The 17,253-nt window shown below is 39.3% G+C and overlaps 2 long non-coding RNA genes across 2 annotated transcripts; one reads left to right on the top strand and one right to left on the bottom strand.

Annotated features, from left to right (window-relative positions):
• Nucleotides 1-2,951: 2,951 nt before the first annotated feature.
• Nucleotides 2,952-4,102, top strand: LOC128635943 (uncharacterized). The gene is made up of 3 exons (XR_008398628.1): nt 2,952-3,005; nt 3,198-3,254; nt 4,026-4,102. It is a non-coding gene; the product is annotated as an uncharacterized LOC128635943 (long non-coding RNA).
• LOC128635942 (uncharacterized) lies at nt 3,181-5,780 on the bottom strand. The gene is made up of 4 exons (XR_008398627.1): nt 5,491-5,780; nt 4,943-5,142; nt 4,000-4,121; nt 3,181-3,262 (listed from the first exon to the last, which is right to left on the bottom strand). It is a non-coding gene; the product is annotated as an uncharacterized LOC128635942 (long non-coding RNA).
• Nucleotides 5,781-17,253: the final 11,473 nt, after the last annotated feature.

Here is a 17,253-nt window from a genome sequence, read left to right as displayed (position 1 = left end):
ACCTGATCCGCTATGTTGGATCAGGTCCGCCAGACCTTGATAAATATGCCCTATATGTATACCCTGTGAGCTTCTGCACATGCTCACGAAGTTATTACATAAAAAGACTGTAAATAAAATGTATATAAATGATTTAAATTATTAAATGTATATATTTAAAACGACATGAATCAATGTTTCTTGAACTTTCTTCCACGATTCATATAGATAATAAAATTTTAATTAAATAACTTTCAAAATAACGTATATTATTTGATTATCTTCCTTCTCTTATCATTTGTTGAAATGTTTTTTCTAGGCAAGCTTTGGAGCAGCAGAGAAGCTATTTTCTCGCTGTTGATTGGTGGCTGCACAGTGCATATACATATATTTCAATTTTGATTGGCTCAACCAGGTGATTTGTTAGAAATTATTCGTGCATTGCTGCTCCTTCAATAAATGATACCAAGAGAATGAAATTAATTAGAAAATCAAAGTAAATGCTAAATGTTTTGAAAATGATATCCTCTATCTGAATCAGGCAAAATATTTTGTTTTCTTTTCATGTCCCCTTAACTTTCCAATTATCTGATTCTGATCTAGCTGATTCAGAATCAGAAAACTTTATTTTCACTTTATAGTCCATTTCAATGTATAACAGATAAGCAAAGACTACTGTACTAACTTTACCAAAAAAAAAACAATTTATTTGTTACATAACTAAATTTTACATTCATATAAAACAACAATAACCTGTGAATTTATATATATATATTTCTATTAATCTATCCATCTCTATAATATAACTTTTTACAACAAAAAAAATCCGTGGTAAAGGTCAGGCACTGTCATTCCTTTCCAATAGCTCCGCTGGTATTCTTTGGATGTATCTGATGCAAAATGTAATAAATCCTTATTTTCAAATAAAGTCAGTATAGTTTATCAATAACCAAAAATATGTTTTTATTTTATTTATAGGTATTATGATTGCAGGGCCATTGTAAAAAAGAAAATGTCATTGATGCACTCCACAAAGAGAGTGCGTTTTAACAGTTGGGAGATGGAGATGCGGGACAAGCTTCTTGAAGAGGCTGTTGTCACTGGAGAAGGAAGTGTCACTGGAGAAGGAAGCTCAAGTAGGAGAGACAAATCTGTCAGGGAAAAGAGAGATTGTGAGTAAAATTATATATACGATTACTTTGATTACTTTGCATGGGTGTGGAAATAAAAACCAAAAAAAAATGGAATAAAGTGGAATACAAGACAATCGATTTATCCTTTAGCTATTACAATTTCCCTTTTTTTTTTTTTTTTTTAAACAAATAAAGAAAGACCCATATCTGTAAGGCCAAAAAATCATGTATGACAGGAGTTGCATTCTAGGCAGCATATATAGTTACATAAACATATTTCAAAACTCAATTTCCATCATCCACATACATTGCTTGTGTATGTGAATTGTGAATGTGAAAGATGGAATATGAATGCATCTGGCATAGTTGTATATGAGAGAATCAAAATCACACTTTTTATAAGTCTGGTGAGGTAGCTTGATTGTCAAAATGCCATGACTACAAAAGCCTGTTCAAAGATACAAATGTTCAAATCCCAGCAGGGCCAACTCAGCCCTTAATCCTTTTGATGTCGCTCAAATGAGTACCATTAGATTTCTTAATAATAAGTAACAACTATAACTATCCAACAGCCGATTTTTTAAAATTTTGAGAGCGAGCGCTGAAAATGACCTTCAAGACTTTGAGTACCACTGTGAGAAAGGCGCTATATAAATAATAATTATATATATATATCATCCTTCTCCCTCACCATGGCCCTTCTTTTGTGTTCCCCTCACTCCCCTATGCCCCTTCATTTGTTGTTCCTCTATATCCTTTTTCCTCATGTCATCTTTCTTCTCTTTCCCTCCCAAGGCCCTTTTTTTTTTCTTTCCCTACCTCACCAATACCTGAATTTTATACGCTGTGGCCTTTGCATCCTTTTTTCTGTAATGTGACTTCAAAAATTTAAAATATAAAAAATCAACCATGACCTTAAATGCCTATTAGGGTCTGTTGACAATATTTTCTATATATATTTCACTACCTGGCCTGTATAGGTTTATATTTACATTATGATTCACTCATCACTAACAACTTTTGTCCACTAATACACGTGTTAGACTTATCTGTCTCTTATCCTTGATGTTTTCCAGATCAACGAAAATACTCTGCAGGCCGATCATCAGCCCCAAGCACGTCTCAGCCAAGTTCTGGTAAGTACCTAAATAAGGAATACAAAGTAGGTTTTAGAATAAAAAAAATGGATTGAAGATTAGATTTCTACTCCCAGAGTATTACATTCAAATAGTAGTACCCTGTCCCAGTTCCCTAGCCCATCACTAATAACTATTGTTCACTAATACACATGTCAGACTTACCTGTCTCTTATCCTTGATGTTTTCCAGATCACCGAAAAAAATCTGCAGGGCGATCATCAGCCCCAAGCACTGATCAGCCTAGTTCTGGTAAGTATCTAAATAAGTAATACAAAGTAGGTTGTAGAATAAAAAAAATGGATTGAAGATTAGATTTCTACTCCCAGAGTATTACATTCAAATAGTAGTACCCTGTCCCAGTTCCCTAGCCCATCACTAATAACTATTGTTCACTAATACACGTGTTACACTTAACCTGTCTCTTATCCTTGATGTTTTCCAGATCACCGAAAAAAATCTGCAGGGCGATCATCAGCCCCAAGCACTGATCAGCCTAGTTCTGGTAATTATCTAAATAAGTAATACAAAGTAGGTTGTAGAATAAAAAAAATGGATTGAAGATTAGATTTCTACTCCCAGAGTATTACATTCAAATAGTAGTACCCTGTCCCAGTTCCCTAGCCCATCACTAATAACTATTGTTCACTAATACACGTGTTACACTTACCTGTCTCTTATCCTTGATGTTTTCCAGATCACCGAAAAAAATCTGCAGGGCGATCATCAGCCCCAAGCACTGATCAGCCTAGTTCTGGTAAGTATCTAAATAAGTAATACAAAGTAGGTTGTAGAATAAAAAAAATGGATTGAAGAATAGATTTCTACTCCCAGAGTATTACATTCAAATAGTAGTACCCTGTCCCAGTTCCCTAGCCCATCACTAATAACTATTGTTCACTAATACACGTGTTACACTTACCTGTCTCTTATCCTTGATGTTTTCCAGATCACCGAAAAAAATCTGCAGGGCGATCAGCCCCAAGCACGCCTCAGCCTAGTTCTGGTAAGTACCTAAATAAGAAATACAAACATAGGTTTTAGAAAAAAATAGATGTATTGAAGATTCGATTTTTCGCACAGAGTATTACATTCAAAATGTATCCTGTCCCAGTTCACTAGCCCTGTTACCTTTTTATTGGAAAGTTACTTTCCATGATCAAGTGTTGTGCTTCAAGATATAATGAACCAAACATTTTTCTTTCATGATTTCATACTAGAATCTGCTAGAACAGCAAATGAACCTACTTAATTACAGTATCTGATAATCAATTTTTCTTTGTTTTCTAATATTATCTTTGTTTTAGAAATCAATAATGTAAGCCTGGTCCACGTTTGTTTTTTTTTTTCTTTCCAACCCATGCATAGTGGCATAGTGCTTGCTTACATTCTTTATTTATAAAATAACAATAATAAGAAGACAACAAAACAAATGTTATGATAGGACTATACATTTATAATGCTGCTTTATATTTCCTGCTCTTTCAAAATATTGAAAGTCAAATATTTGTTTAATTATCCATTGTATCGCGATTTTAATATAATGACTTTCATCAGCCTGATAAGGATTCTGCCGGCCATCCACTTGTTGCGACTATCAGCTGACCATTCTCTGCTAAATGTATGGCACACTATTCACCTTTTCATTAAAAAAAATTTTTTTAATGCTTTACAATTTTTTTAAAAAAATTTAAAATTCCAAATAAATATTGATGTCTTCACACAAACTTATTATCTATAATTTAGTATACCTTGGCTTGTGCTGATTTTATTCTAGATTTAACAGCGTTAGTAACTCGGATTCGGATCCCACCAGTAGCAGCCTTCGGAAGTGGAGAGATGCCCACTACTCCTCCACGTAAGTTATAACAAACTGAAAATGTAAACAAACAAGACAGGCAAAAATTATCTTGACATTTTATGTAATTAAGCCTTTACTATATCAAAAATAATCAGCTACAAATGATTTATAACGCAATTTTTATACAAATAAATTTATTAAAGGGATACTAAATAAAAAAAAATTCTTTCATGATTCAGATAGAGCATGAGATTTTAAGCACCTTTCTAATTTACTCCTACTATCAATTTGTCTTTGTTCTCATGCTATCTTGATTTGAAAAAGCAGTACTGTAAGCTTTAGAGCCGGACCATTTATGGTTCAGCACCTGGGTAGCACTTTCTGATTTGTGGCTAAATGTAGCAAACCAATCAGCAAGCTCTACCAAGGTGCTGAACCAAAAATGGTCCGGGTCCTAACCTTTTATTAATGCTTTTTCTAATCAAGATAACATGAGAACAAAGAAAAATTGATAATAATAGGAGTAAATTAGAAAGTGGCTTAAAATTGCATGTTCTATCATAATCATGAAAGAAAAGATGTGGGGTTAGTATCCCTTTAATTGAATATAACTTTTATTTAGATTTGACAGAGAGATAAAATCGGTCCATCCTGGATATTAAAATATATTTGAGCGAATAATGTATAATAAAAGTTTGTGGATAGTCTGTTGCTGTATTTTTCTTAGATATTATGGAAGAAATATTTTAGCGAGAGTCTTTCTATGTCTGTACAACATGTCTACAAATACATTGGTTTTCATACAACAAAATAATATTTGATTACTGTTTCATCGATTTCAGAACTACGCGGCATTTCTGCAGGTGGAAGCCATAGCAGTCAACTGCATTCACCTGTTCTTTGTGTAGAGGGAAGTCCTGTTGAAAATATTCAAGCAACATGCTTTTCACCATCGTCATCTGTCATCGTTGACCAAACATCAACAGAAGACCATGCCCCCATTGTGGATGAGCAGACAGCCCAGACTCAAGCTCCTCAACTGGAAGAACAACATCGGTATAGCCGTACGGAAGAATTACTTCTGGAAAATTTGCTGGCAACAAAAAAATTAACAAAAGCGGTCAACAATATGAGAAAAGATGTCCATAGACACATAGACAGGGCATTAGCCCGTGTCAACAGAGATCAGAGGCAAGCAATTGATCAAATGCACGAATCCATATTGGATGCAATATATCTGAATCTACACAATGTTTCCTGACCTGAAACATAGATAGAACTTTATTATATAACTTAATTTTATGACTCACACTTGTGATACTTATATTATTTTACAAAGTTTAAAAATTGAAAGTTACATTAAAAACCGTCTTTATGAGCAGCACTCCATGCCGGTTTAATAAAAATTATTTTGAAGTAAACATGTATTGATAATTCTTACCCGTGAACTCCTTGTAGCATCCTCTTTTTTAAGGTCTGTCTCCTCCCTCAAAGTCAAGTCTACAGTTTTTCTTTAGAATTCTATGAAAAACATGAGAAAGAAACACAGAATATTTTATTAATAAATGTAAATAAATTATGGAATGTGTGGATTAAGTGGTAAATTTAAAAGTCACTCACTTGTTTGTGCCTCTGTGCAAAGCATTACTATTATTGTTTTTTTTTCTTATGAGGAGCGGACTTCCAGAATGACAACACTGTCCTAGAGATTAACCGTATTTTTTTGCGTATGGTAGCTGCTGGCTGATTGTTCAATTTATATTTTTTTGGATCACTAATATTTTTTCTTACTGCACAAAAATATTATTCTTAAACATTAAGACAATAATTTTGGATAACAGTCTCCAAAACTCCCACTAACTAATAAAAAAAATTGTGGCTTAACTTGAACTGTAACTAATGTGTGACAATGCTTACAACAGAAACTTTTCGTGTAACGTGTAAATATGTGTTAACAATTGTAAAATTAGGATGAAGGTGCACTTATTAATTATAAACGATTTAAAATAAAAAAAGGATACACTAGTACAAATGCTTGAGAAAGCTTGTTTAGGGCGGCTAAATCAATATCTAAAAAAATAATGAAAAATATAAAGAAAGTCAATAGAAAGTTGAAATTGTAATAAAATCAACCATCAAAACCTTGGGAAGTAAAATTTGGAATTTGGGAAGTTACTTTATTGATGACCTCTAGCTAACTAAAAAATATCATCCGAATAAGAGATCTTTTGCTTTAGGAGCCATGATGATTGATTTGTCATGTAATGACAACCAGCAAAGCCGGATTAGCCTAACGGGATACCAGTAAATGTATTGTTGGGCGGGAGCAGATATGGCTAGAAAAGCTAGAATTTAAAGTGCTGATTAATGGATGTAATTGGGCTTTACAGTGCATATAGCAAGAATATGTTGAAAAAATTAATTAAAAAATTATATACTATAATTTGGAAAAAAAATATTGTGGGGAAGGAGTATCACAGTAATCTCACCTTTGTGAAAAATTGCATGTGTGCATTATACTGAGTGGACGGAAAATAGGGCTGTTCGCCCAATTTTCCAGGGATGATTTTAATTCCCAGTACAGTACTGACTGGCACACTGCACAAGTGGGTCAGCAGGAGATTATATGATCCACTTTTTAATCTGAATCAAAGCTGAGAGCTGGGTAACCCAGCTTTGGAAGATTTATTTTTAAAAATGTCATCTGCTCCAGGAGATGGGGGGACAACTGTGCACGATGAGGTGAAAGTGTATTTCCTGTGATTGAAAATACACGTTCACTGTGGACGCTGGTTGGGGGACAGGAAAGTAGCTCTTGGGCTACCACAGACAGGACAGGCCACAAATACCTCTTTTCATCCCAAAATGTCAAGGGATCAGTACTGGGGGGCAGGGGAGGTTGAGATAGGTAAAGCTTAACCATGTCGGCAGCATTGCTCTCTTTCATTGGGGGATCTCTAATGTCTCCAACCAATGTGCCCAGTGTATCAGCCCAAAAAGTAGCTGCTGTGGTGGGACGAGGACAAGCAGCAGTGCTAGAGCTTTTGGGTGACAGAGTCTCACTATCAGACTCTGTCATCTCTTCATCTTCCTCTACAGGTGACATTTTTTTTTGTCTATCACGCACCCTCTGTATCAATTTGTCCCGCCATGAGGTCAAGGTATTTGTACGGAGTGCTATCTTTCCCTTTACTCTAGGATCACAAAGTGTGGCTAGCATATAGTGAGGGCTTATGTCGATGCACTCTTTTACGCGCCGAGTCAGTTGCTCCTTCAACCTCCTTACAAGGGCAGCAACATCATCATGAAGATTACCACCAGGCAATACTTCCCTATTAGTAAGGAAATTATCTAATAGGTTAGAGAGGTGAGTGAAGAGGGGAATGACTTGTGCCAGGCTAGCGTTCTCTTGACTTAAATTTTCTGTCACCGCCCGAAAAGGTGTGAGGACTGCCACTACCTGTTCAATCATGGCCCAGTCATCCCTGCCCAGTGGTCTGTCAATGCCAATGGAATGTTTGTATGCCATTGCATGGATTGCCTTTTGCTGTTCAAATATACGCTCCAGCATATCTAATGTGGAGTTCCATCTAGTACTCACATCTTGTTTGAGCCGGTGCTCTGCAAGTCCAAAATTTTTCTGTTCCTGCCTAAGGAGATGGCTATCTTTGACACTATGATGGAAGTGGCCAGCTATTTTTCGGCAACACTCAAAAAGTGTTGCCAACCTTCCAGTATCGTGATCGAGGGCAAACTTAACAACAAGATGCAGTACATGTGCCGAACAGCGTATACCCACAAACCCGCAGCGCCTTTAGCATATTGGCTGCCGCATCGGTGACAACAAAACCTATTTGTACCTTTGTCCCTGCCTGCTCTCCTAGCCACTGAGCCACCATATTACTCAGTACATGTCGGATGTTCTGTGAGGTGTGCTGATGATCCATCACCTCAGCATGCAGGAGAAAGGAGCGGTACCCCTTGGCTACTGCACCAGTCACTGAGTCTGCGGTTTTTGAGCCTGAACTTTTGGCTGATATAACTGGTGGTGACACATTTGGCAGCCACCAATGTGCCGTCAAAGACAGGAAGGCATGTTGGCCACTAGGAGCACTCCATAGGTCAGTGGTGAAGTGCACTGACTGTCCAGCAGCCTTTACCAGCTCCTCCTTCAAAACAACAACGCATGATCTGTAAAGTGAGGGAATTACAGATCTACTGAATGTGGTACGAGAAGGAACTTTATAATGGGGTACAACTGCCTCCATAAGTTGTTTAAAGGGGTCCCCTTCCACCATATTTAAAGGAACCCCTCCAACCGCTATGAGCTGGCCAATGAGGCGTGTAATTTTTCGCACCTGCTGTCTTGACATGCGACTGGAATGTACACCAAATTGCTCCATTGTGGGCTGGGTGGATTTCATGGGATGTTGGCTGACACTGATAGCAGCTGCACCAGAAGAGGCATGATCACCATGCCCCTTGTGATTCCTACTGGTGGTGACTGGGACACTGCTAGTAGTAGTTGCCCTAGTAGTGCTGGCTGGAGCAGAGACACCACTTTCTTCCCTTAACACCACTGGCTTGTGATGGGTGCAAAGGTGTTGGTTCATTCCTGAATTGGTCAGATGCCCCAACACTCTACCCCGGCTGACTTCCCTACCACACAATTTGCATTTGGCTTGGCGACCATCACCAATAGCCTCAAAATGCTGCCACACTTGTGCACGACGGGTACCTTTGCCACTGTGCAGTGAAGAATCTTTTGTGACAGTTTCTTTGGCCGCACATGCTGTAGCAACTTCTTTTCTTTTTGTTATTTCATGGCCTTCTCTCTGTGATGTAACAGGAGGAGGCCTAAACATTGAAGGGATGGCGGGAATGGAGGAGGTTAGTGGCCTACCAGTAGTGGCGGGTGCACTAACTACAATCTGGCTGGGAGACTCAACAGAAGCTATTGGAGAGCTCAGTGACACTCGTGGTGACGATGTTGGAGACGGAGAGGAATACAGATCTATAGAATACTGTGAATGATGGGTAGGTGAATAGTGAATTTGATCATCTGGTTCAAAATTATGAGATGATGCTGATTCATCCATGTCAGTAAACATGGATTTATCACTAGCGACATATGTTGGGGAGCCCTCTTCTCCCTGGTGACTACTGGTGCCCTCTTCACATATATCAAAAGCAGATGGGCTATCAGTAATGTTGGCACTGGCAGTAGCAGTGGTGGTGGCAGCAGCATCAGCATGAGAAATTTTGTCTTCCTCATACTCAAATACTTCACGTTTGGGCTGCTTAAATGAATGTTCACTGGAAAAAGCCTGCGTTGGTACTGCTTGGCTTCTACTGTAAAACATTTTAGTTGGCAACACGGTACTAGAACTGGACATAGCAGAGGTGGTGACACAACTGGCACTAGTGATTGTACTAGTTGTTTTGGGGGGAAGATCAGGAAAATTAAGACGCCGACGAAATGAGGACTGCTTCCTGGTCTCAGAGGAGGACCTATCAACCCTGCTAGAGGATTGTGAGCTTGAATTTTTACTTACAGCCCTTTGAAATTTAGAGGGTGGACTCAGATGACTACTAGTACTACCGCTAGTGAGTCTACGAGTGCTTTGACTACTGCTGCTGCTAGCTCTGCTTGAACCAGTAAGCTTTACCTGAGGCTGCTTCATTTGCCTCTCCTTTGCAGTATCAGGTCTATTGTGAGACCTAAATGAGGTTTTACGTGTGGAGGGTGGTTGAGAAATGTCTGTGCCTGGCAATGAGGATGTGGATTCTGTGGAAGGATTTGACACAGACAGTAACGGTACACATGTAGTGTCACTGGTGGTTACTGTGACACTGCTACTGGTTGTTTGAGGAACATGAGGTGGGGGAGGACTATCCATTATAAATAGGTAGTTGTCTATATATATTTAAAAAATAAAAATTGGAAAAAAAAATAATACGAATTATTTTATTAGTATAGATTTAGCCAATAATACAGATTGGATAATGTGTCTAGTTCTGATGATGCTGATGTGTTCCAAAACATACAAAAAAAAGAACTAAAGGACAAGTGTGCCTGCTGTAATGTAATATGAGAAGACAGCAAAGCAAATAAAGATAGAACTCTGATAAATTAAACAGACAAAAAAAATGAAATTAAATTGTGTGTGGATATATATCAAAAATGATGACTAGTATACATACACACCAAAAAAAATCCTATGCAAAAATAAAAAATGTGCCTGTAATGTTATATACGTTTACAGCGCAGAAAATAAATTATACTACAGTTAAACAAACAAAAAATTGTTATGAAATTCTGTGTGGGGATATCAAACTACAAATGAAAAGTATACATACACACACACACACACACAAAACAAATAATAGATTTATCCACAAAGAGTAAATAAGGGTGATGTCTGTGTCTTTTGCTGATGTGTTCAAAAATAAAAAAAAAATGCTATCATCATTCAGCAACCAACCTGTGTGCCTGTTATCTAACTTTAAATTTTAAGACAGCACACACACACACACACACACACACACACAGCAAATAACTAAATCTCTGTCTTAAACAAAAAAAACTAAATAATTGCAGTGAGCTCAGCTCAGCTCATTACAGATAGAAGAACTACAAAAGTCACACAACACAATCAATAGAATAGTACACAATTAGAATATTTATTTTAACTAACTATACTAACTAACTAGTACTCTAGTGAGAAGTTTTAAATAATAACAATCAAATATTAATGAAAGAACTATAAGATAAGGAAATATAATATATTTGACTGTTGTTAAACTTTCTCCTCTACCTTGAGTCACAATTTCAGCCAAAAATAATAATATAATAAGCACAAATACGCAGACCAGTTAATCTCTAGGACACTGTGCCTTCTTCTCTTCTTCTGTAATTGTTCAACTTCACAACAAGTTCAGGGATTGTCTTCTGCTGCAATGCTGACACCAGAATGGAAGTCTGATAATGTCTGCCTTCTGATTAACACACAGCACAGATAAGCACAGCCCTTGAGGAAAAGCTAGCACATTGCACTGCGTGTGACAGTAATCCAACCCACAAAATTATAATAATATTAATTATTGGACCAGAAAACTATCACTGTGACAGAATCCAACCCCCCACAAAAAATGAATGATCTGATTGGACAAGAAGATATATGATACTACACTCATTTTAATAAACTAATCAATTCAAATCGATTCGTTGTCACTCGTTATTACTACGTAGTATACAATGATAGTCCAAAAACCAAAATAAATATTTTATATTTTCATTTGTTCAATAAATAAATACATAATCATTCAGATCTCACTTTCTTCTAACTATTTTGTGGTTCTTTGGATTTAATAATAAGATTTATTTGAAGAAATCATTTGAAAAATGCGCCACGCGCACGTCTGAATGAAAACGAATATATCGGAATGAATCGAATTTTTCGGAACAAATGCATTCGGATTAGTAGTTACGTAACGATACGTCACGTGTAAATAAAAATCAAACTGCGTCACATGTAAAATTGTAAATAAAAAAATCAATGCGCCACACACATCCGGATCACAACGAATACGTCCGAACGATTCGAAGATTTCGGAACAAATTCATTCGGATTAGTTTTCTTCGGAAACCATTTCATTCGGATATTCGATTCGGCCCGAAACTACGAATTCTACAAAATTCGGACGAATTTGAATTCGGTACGAAACGAGTCGCACATGTCTAGTAAGGATCTCTCCAAAGAATTCTTAGGATTAGGACATAAGGAAGGGACAACAATTTCTCTACTAATGTTGTTAGAATTCACAACCTTAGGTAAAAATTGAAAAGAAGTCCGCAAAACTGCTTTATCCTGATGAAAAATCAGAAAAGGAGACTCACAAGAGCAGATAACTCAGAAACTCTTCTAGCAGAAGAGATGGCCAAAAGAAACAACACTTTCCAAGAAAGTAGTTTAATGTCTAAAGAATGCATAGGTTCAAATGGGGAAGACTATAAAGCCTTCAGAACCAAATTAAGACTCCAAGGAGGAGAAATTGACTTAATGACAGGCTTAATACGAATTAAAGCCTGTACAAAAACATAATTTATGCTTACCTGATAAATTTATTTCTCTTGTAGTGTATTCAGTCCACGGGTCATCCATTACTTATGGGATATATTCCCTTCCCAACAGGAAGTTTCAAGAGGATCACCCAAAGCAGAGCTGCTATATAGCTCCTCCCCTCACATGTCATATCCAGTCATTCGACCGAAACAAGACAAGAAAGGAGAAACCATAGGGTGCAGTGGTGACTGACTGTTTTAATTAAAATTTAGATCTGCCTTAAAAAGACAGGGCGGGCCGTGGACTGAATACACTACAAGAGAAACACATTTATCAGGTAAGCATAGATTATGTTTTCTCTTGTTAAGTGTATTCAGTCCATGGGTCATCCATTACTTATGGGATACCAATACCAAAGCTAAGTACACGGATGAAGGGAGGGACAAGGCAGGAACTTAAACGGAAGGAACCACTGCCTGTAGAACCTTTCTCCCAAAAACAGCCTCCGAAGAAGCAAAAGTGTCAAATTTGTAAAATTTCGAAAAAATGTGAAGCGAAGACCAAGTCGCAGCCTTGCAAATCTGTTCAACAGAGGCCTCATTCTTAAAGGCCCAGGTGGAAGCCACAGCTCTAGTAGAATGAGCTGTAATTCTTTCAGGGGGCTGCTGTCCAGCAGTCTCATAGGCTAAACATATTATACTACGAAGCCAAAAAGAGAGAGAGGCTGCCGAAGCTTTTTGACCTCTCCTCTGTCCAGAATAAACGACAAACAGGGAAGAAGTTTGACGAAAATTTTTAGTTGCCTGTAAATAAAATTTCAGGGCACGGACTACGTCCAGATTATGCAAAAGACGTTCCTTCTTTGAAGAAGGATTAGGACACAATGATGGAACAACAATCTCTTGATTGATATTCTTGTTAGAAACAACCTTAGGTAAAAACCCAGGTTTGGTACGCAGAACTACCTTATCTGCATGAAAAATCAGATAAGGAGAATCACATTGTAAAGCAGATAACTCAGAGACTCTTCGAGCCGAGGAAATAGCCATCAAAAACAGAACTTTCCAAGATAAAAGCTTAATATCAATGGAATGAAGGGGTTCAAACGGAACACCCTGAAGAACTTTAAGAACCAAGTTTAAGCTCCACGGAGGAGCAACAGATTTAAACACAGGCTTAATCCTAACCAAAGCCTGACAAAAAGCCTGGACGTCTGGAACTTCTGCCAGACGCTTGTGCAAAAGAATAGACAGAGCAGAAATCTGTCCCTTCAACGAACTAGCAGATAAGCCCTTTTCCAAACCCTCTTGTAGAAAGGACAATATCCTAGGAATCCTAACCTTACTCCATGAGTAACTCTTGGATTCGCACCAATATAAGTATTTACGCCATATCTTATGATAGATTTTTCTGGTAACAGGCTTCCGAGCCTGTATTATATCAATAACTGACTCTGAGAAGCCACGCTTGGATAAGATCAAGCGTTCAATCTCCATGCAGTCAGCCTCAGATAAATTAGATTTGGATGGTTGAAAGGGCCTTGTATTAGAAGGTCCTGCCTCAGAGGTAGAGACCATGGTGGACAGGACAACATGCCCACTAGGTCTGCATACCAGGTCCTGCGTGGCCACGCAGGCGCTATCAGAATCACCGATGCACTCTCCTGTTTGATCTTGGCGATCAGTCGAGGCAGCAGCGGAAATGGTGGAAACACATAAGCCATGTTGAAGACCCAAGGGGCTGCTAGAGCATCTATCAGCGCCGCTCCCGGGTCTCTGGACCTGGATCCGTAACGAGGAAGCTTGGCGTTCTGGTGAGATGCCATGAGATCCAGTTCCGGTTTGCCCCAACGACGAATCAGTTGAGCGAACACCTCCGGATGAAGTTCCCACTGCCACGGATGAAAGGTCTGGCGACTTAGAAAGTCCGCCTCCCAGTTCTCCACACCTGGGATGTGGATCGCTGACAGGTGGCAAGAGTGAGACTCTGCCCAGCGAATTATCTTTGAGACTTCTAAAATCGCTAGGGAACTCCTGGTTCCCCCTTGATGGTTGATGTAAGCCACAGTCGTGATGTTGTCCGACTGAAATCTGATGAACCTCAGTGTTGCTAACTGAGGCCAAGCTAGAAGAGCCTTGAATATTGCTCTTAATTCCAGAATATTTATTGGGAGGAGTTTCTCCTCCTGAGTCCACGATCCCTGAGCCTTCAGGGAGTTCCAGACTGCGCCCCAACCTAGAAGGCTGGCATCTGTTGTTACAATCGTCCACTCTGGCCTGCAAAAGGTCATGCCCTTGGACAGATGGACCCGAGAAAGCCACCAGAGAAGAGAATCTCTGGTTTCTTGATCCAGATTTAGTAGAGGGGACAAATCTGAGTAATCCCCATTCCACTGACCTAGCATGCATAATTGCAGCAGTCTGAGATGCAGGCGCGCAAATGGCACTATGTCCATTGCCGCTACCATTAAGCCGATTACTTCCATGCACTGAGCCACTGACAGGCGTGGGATGGAATGAAGGACACGGCAAGTATTTAGAAGTTTTGACAACCTGGACTCCGTCAGGTAAATTTTCATCTCTACCGAATCTATAAGAGTCCCTAGGAAGGAGACTCTTGTGAGTGGTGATAGAGAACTCTTTTCCACGTTCACCTTCCACCCATGCGACCTCAGAAATGCCAGAACTATCTCTGTATGAGACTTGGCAATTTGAAAGCTTGATGCCTGTATCAGGATGTCGTCTAGATACGGAGCCACCGCTATGCCTCGCGGTCGTAGAACCGCCAGAAGTGAGCCCAGAACCTTTGTAAAGATTCTCGGGGCCGTAGCTAACCCAAAGGGAAGAGCTACAAACTGGTAATGCCTGTCTAGGAAGGCAAACCTTAGAAACCGATGATGATCCTTGTGAATCGGTATGTGAAGGTAGGCATCCTTTAAGTCCACTGTGGTCATGTACTGACCTTCTTGGATCATGGGTAAAATGGTTCGAATAGTTTCCATCTTGAATGACGGAACTCTCAGGAATTTGTTTAGGATCTTTAAATCCAAAATTGGTCTGAAGGTTCCCTCTTTTTTGGGAACCACAAACAGATTTGAATAAAACCCCTGTCCTCGTTCCGTCCGCGGAACTGGATGGATCACTCCCATTACAAGGAGATCTTGTACGCAGCTTAGGAATGCCTCTTTCTTTATTTGGTTTGCTGATAACCTTGAAAGATGAAATCTCCCTTGTGGAGGAGAAGCTTTGAAGTCCAGAAGATATCCCTGGGATATGATCTCCAACGCCCAGGGATCCTGGACATCTCTTGCCCACGCCTGGGCGAAGAGAGAAAGTCTGCCCCCCACTAGATCCGTTTCCGGATAGGGGGCAATCCCTTCATGGTGTCTTAGGGGCAGTAGCAGGTTTTCTGGCCTGCTTGCCCTTGTTCTAGGACTGATTATTTTTCCAGGCCTGTCTGTAACGAGCAACATTCCTTCCTGTTTTGGAGCGGAGGAAGTTGATGCTGCTCCTGCCTTGAAGTTTCGAAAGGCACAAAAACTAGACTGTTTGGCCTTTGATTTGGCCCTGTCCTGAGGAAGAGTATGACCCTTACCTCCAGTAATGTCAGCGATAATTTCTTTCAAGCCGGGCCCGAATAAGGTTTGCCCCTTGAAAGGAATATTAAGCAATTTAGATTTAGAAGTCACGTCAGCTGACCAGGATTTAAGCCATAGCGCTCTGCGCGCCTGGATGGCGAATCCGGAGTTCTTAGCCGTTAGTTTAGTTAAATGTACAATGGCATCAGAAACAAATGCATTAGCTAGCTTAAGAGCTTTAAGCTTGTCCATGATTTCATCCAATGGAGCTGAGTGAATGGCCTCTTCTAGAGACTCAAACCAGAATGCTGCAGCAGCAGTGACAGGCGCAATGCATGCAAGGGGCTGTAAGATAAAACCTTGTTGAACAAACATTTTCTTAAGGTAACCTTCTAATTTTTTATCCATTGGATCCGAAAGAGCACAACTATCCTCCACCGGGATAGTGGTACGCTTAGCTAAAGTAGAAACTGCTCCCTCCACCTTGGGGACCGTTTGCCATAAGTCCCGTGTAGTGGCATCTATTGGAAACATTTTCCTAAATATAGGAGGTGGGGAAAAGGGCACACCAGGTCTATCCCACTCCTTGCTAATAATTTCTGTAAGCCTTTTAGGTATAGGAAAAACGTCAGTACACACCGGCACCGCATAGTATCTATCCAGCCTACATAATTTCTCTGGAATTGCAACTGTATTACAGTCATTCAGAGCTGCTAAAACCTCCCCTAGCAATACACGGAGGTTCTCAAGCTTAAATTAGAAATGTCTGAATCCGGTTTCCCTGGATCAGATCCGTCACCCACAGAATGAAGCTCTCCGTCCTCATGTTCTGCAAACTGTGATGCAGTATCAGACATGGCTCTCACAGCACCAGCGCGCTCTGTCCTTATCCCAGAGCTTGCCTCTTAATTCTGGCAATTTAGATAATACTTCTGTCAGGGTATTATTCATAATAGTGGCCATGTCTTGTAAAGTGATTTGTATGTGCGTCCCTGATGTACTTGGCGCCACAATATCACGCGCCTCCTGAGCGGGAGGCGAAGGTACAGACACGTGAGGAGAGTTAGTCGGCATAACTTCCCCCTCGTCGTCTGGTGATAATTCTTTTATAGATAAAGACTGACCTTTATTATTTAAAGTGAAATCAATACATTTAGTACACATATTTCTATGGGGCTCCACACTGGCCTTCAAACATAATGAACAAACAGATTCATCTGTGTCAGACATGTTTAAACAGACTAGCAATGAGACTAGCAAGCTTGGAAAACACTTTGAAATAAATTTACAAGCTCTAAATAAAACGTTACTGCGCCTTTAAGAAGCACAAAAAAATTGTCACAGTTGAAATAACAATCTGTTACAGCAACCAAATATTCACAGTAAATATATTAGTTTAGCAGAGCATTGCACCCACTAGCAAATGGATGATTAACCCCTTAATACCCAAAAACGGATAATCAATATGCAAATAAACGTTTTTTAACACAGTCAAACACACTGTCACAGGTCTGCTGTGACTGATTACTTCCCTCAAAAAGACTTTTGAAAACCTCTGAGC

The sequence above is a fragment of the Bombina bombina genome, chromosome 7 (genome assembly GCF_027579735.1).
Source record: "Bombina bombina isolate aBomBom1 chromosome 7, aBomBom1.pri, whole genome shotgun sequence".
NCBI classification, from domain to species: Eukaryota; Metazoa; Chordata; class Amphibia; order Anura; family Bombinatoridae; genus Bombina; species Bombina bombina.
This window is presented reverse-complemented; position numbering and strand designations above follow the sequence as displayed.